This window comes from Quercus lobata, chromosome 1 (genome assembly GCF_001633185.2).
Source record: "Quercus lobata isolate SW786 chromosome 1, ValleyOak3.0 Primary Assembly, whole genome shotgun sequence".
NCBI lineage: Eukaryota > Viridiplantae > Streptophyta > Magnoliopsida > Fagales > Fagaceae > Quercus > Quercus lobata.
The window spans coordinates 39,927,474-39,931,537 of NC_044904.1; the positions used below are offsets into that span (position 1 = coordinate 39,927,474).

Here is a 4,064-nt window from a genome sequence, read left to right on the forward strand (position 1 = left end):
GTAGCCCTCACTCCAAACACGTAAAAAGAAAGGAGACCCAAAAATATCCCAGCAAAGACTGTCACCACCACATTAAATGCACTACAACTACTCTCCTGGCCGCATTAATGAAGAGAAGACCCCTGAACAGTGCTACCTTGGTCACTGCAACTCACAAAGAACTGGTAAGGGTGTCTGATGGGACAGGTGCTTAAGTAGGGGTTTGGATGATCAACAAGTGTAAGGCCCAATGATAAAAGAGGGCCTATATAATGTGTAAGAGTCCCTAAAGAGAGGGGGACGGAGAAAAAACGGAGAGAGAGTGAACAGAGGAGCAAAGGTTCATTGTACGCATACATGCCCATGAATAAAATTCCCCCCTTCACTTCCACTTTCTTGATTCGTGTTTCTATATTTCCTGAGCCCATGCAACGGACCGTTTAATCCAACTGGAACCGAGTTCTTCAACCCACACTCTACAAAAATTTATTGTGTGGGACCTTTTGGGCCAAGACTTGACCGTCCAGGACTGGGTCAACTAAAATCGTGTCCCTACAACTTCATAGATGCAACAACCAACGGAACGAATGACAGAGTAGGAGATCACCAGATTGGGCCTTAAAGGCTCAAACTCGATCTCCCATTCAAACGGAAACTACACCTCGACGTGCTGCCCCGCCTGCCTGATCGGTCTTCCTTAGTTCCTCGCCTTGCCACTGTGCCCGACGGTGCCGCTCCTCAGGTATTTCATCTCTGTGACTCAGTCTTAGTCTCTCTACTCTTTATCTAAAGAGGGAAGAATGAAAGTGAAAAAATGATATTATGAAATCACTGACTCAGACTCTCTCTCTCTCTTTAAGACTTTGAACTGTGATTGTCATTTGTCTGTTGCTTTTGCCTTTTGCTTAGTTTACTTTATAAATTTTTATTAATATTTGCCCTATTTTTGGAGTTATCCATTGGTGTTGGTGATGGGGAGATAAATTAATTGTCTTTCAGTGTTGGTGTTGGTGTCTTTTGGTGAGGTACAATTAATTGGCTTTATCTGATTGGCTCTAGTCTTGTGATTGGGGCCATGGGGCATTGGGGCTTGTCTGTTGAATTGGGGGGTGAATGGGGGCATGGGGCCGGGGTAAATGCACATGGATGTGTGGTTGTGTGCTAGTGCAACAGTGCAACTAATAATTAATAAACAATCATTTAATTAATCAATAATTAATTGGAGGAAGCAACTAATAAATAATAAATAATAATTTAATTAACTAATACATTATAAAAGACAAAAAAATTAAATTATGTTACTATGTTAGGCTAAACAACAAATAATAATTTTATAATTAATGAAATAAAAATATAACAAATTATAGTTTATAAAAGACAAACAAATTAATGAAATAACTAAACAACAATAATTAATAATTTTATTAATATTTCAAATGAACTTATAGTTTATTGTTTATTGTTTTGCTAGAATTATGGATAAATATTTGATAAGAAAACCATATTGTTTTGCTAGAATTATGGATAAATATTTGATAAGAAAACCACGTGCCCTAAAAAAAAAGTTTCTGGCAAAATTTTTTAGGAACATCTTGGAAAAAATTCCTTTAACCGCCACTGGTATAACCTATAAACAAACTACACAAAACAAATATTATATATCAAACAATCAAACAAAGAACCACTTATATGAAAATGTATTTATATCGGTACGTTTATACTTCATATGTAATGCTAGAGATTGTAAAATGAAACCAACTTGATCTGCTCATTGATGGCTGCTTCAGACTGGTTCGTGTACTTTTGGCGAGGGAGCGATGCGTAAGGGACAGTAGGGACCAAGAGGAACTCCTTCTTCACCTCTTCGAAAGGGTCAAACACAATTTCCAATGTGGGTCTGTTATGAGCTTTCTTTGAAGCTAAAACCACAACCCCATTACCCACATTTCTCTTTGAAACACAAAAGATAAACCGTTTGGAGTTCTTCAAAGCATTGAGAGCTGAGGCAATGGATGATGAGACCAAGAAGCTATGGCTAGCTTTGTGTGAGATCGAAGAAGAAGAAGAAGAAGAGTATAGAATCATTTTGACACACATGAAGAGACAAAGTGACATAGAGATTGAAACAAAGGGAAATGAAGACAATGAAGGTAGTATGGGGAAAGGGTATGGGAGTCCAGGGCGAAGGCTTACATTGACTAGGGGCCAATGCCCACCTAAACTACAAATATATATATATATATATATATATATATATGTGTGTGTGTGTGTGTGTGTGCGCGCGTGCGCGCACGCGAGCGCATTAATTTTAGCAATTTTGTTCTACAAAATTACATTTTGCCCCTTTTAACAATATCATTAATTCTTTTTAGAGTATTGTTACAGTTACAAACTTATCTACAATATTTTTACAAATTGTTGAGGTACAAATTCTTATTGATTTGCATGTAGGCCTATAACTTACATCACTTTTTTACTTACTAATTATCACTCACTATATCAACAATATACCTCTAGCATTTTCCTCATTTTGAAGGCCATTAAAAAATTTATAGATCTAAATTCTAAAACAACATATATTAGCCCAAAAACATTTGTGCAACAATAAAAATCACCAATAGCAAAGCTAAAAAAAATTAAGTCCAATTAACCAATTTTACTCAAACAAACAACTAGCCCTTTAAAAAGTTTTAAACAGAATAATTTTGTCTTTACCCAGTAGACGCATACATCAAAAACTAAAAAAAAAAAAAAAAAAAAAAACCTCAACTACTAAGAAGCCGCCGAAATAGAGGTCAGAGTCGCCCCTTTTAACTCAAAAGTCTTGGCTCTGTCCCTAGAGAGAGAGAGATACCTATATGGCTTAGGGGGATACGTGGCCGTTAATGATGAGAAGCATGGATGGCTGGGATTGAAAATAGGGCGAAGAGCGGGTGGCAAGCTCATGGTTCAAATGAAATTTTTTTTGGTTATGCATCAAATTCTAAAGGGGTTGATCTGGTTACTGTCCAACTTCTCTCTCTCTCTCTCTCTCTCTCTCTTTATTTTTTGAAATGATGATTGCATTTTTTTTATTGTTGAAGAGGGTGATTAAATTATTGAATCTCTGTTATTGTCTATCTCTGAATTCCAAAACTGAAAAGATATATCCAATTTTAGTTGTTAGTATTTAAAAAACAAAAAAAAAAAATGTTGTTTTTTTTTAATAACAAAATCCAGTCTATCTTTCTCATTACATTTTTGCCATTTTTCCTCTTCTAAAATTCAATCAATCTCAAGTAAAGAAAAGAAATCAAAGTCGTACTCAAGTTTGGGTTCTAATTAGCTCAACTAGTTAAATTTTTAATAGTTAAATAAGAGATCTGCGGTTCAATCCCCGCCTACACCAACAACTGATCAGTGTCTTGGTTTGATGATAAAAAGTTATCATCAGGAGCCGATGACATAAGTTAAAACTCTCTAAAAAAAAAGTCGTACTTAAGTGAGCAAGCCAAGCTTTGTTGGGTTAGCCAGGCATGGTTAGGGGTGTCCACATGGTTTGGTTGGATTCCCCACCAACCCACCACCTGTAATCAATTGATCCATTAATCAAATTGGTCAAACTTTAAGTCAGTGCATTCAGGTGGAAATTGTTTATCTCCAACTAGTTTGAAAATAAACCTTTCAAACTCTTCCTATATCTTTTTATTGGATGTAAATTTCAAAAATGTAATCGTTCGATTGCATGTCTTTATTATATCCTCTATGCTTGCAAAATTTCAAGAAGATCAAAGATCAATAGTTATGTCATCAATCAAATGATTAAATTACAAGTTTTGCAGTCTAAAATTTTGCATAAAAAAATAAGTTTATTGATCGAATAGTAAATGACATTCGACTTGAATGAAATTTGACATGTATGTTAAGAACATACAATTTAACAGTTAGATTTTCAAAATTCACATCCAACAAAAAGATATAAGAGGAGGTTGGAGGGTTTTTCTCCAAACTAGTTTAGTGAAAAACCTTGTTCCATTCAAGTTAGGTAGTTTTGTTGGGTCCAAGTGTGGTATGGGTTCGACTTGGATCCAGTGTCCTATGCATTG

The 4,064-nt window shown here is 35.5% G+C and overlaps 1 pseudogene; it reads right to left on the reverse strand.

Moving 5' to 3' along the window:
- Positions 1–1,713: 1,713 nt before the first annotated feature.
- LOC115953781 lies at positions 1,714–2,064 on the reverse strand (annotated as a pseudogene).
- Positions 2,065–4,064: the final 2,000 nt, after the last annotated feature.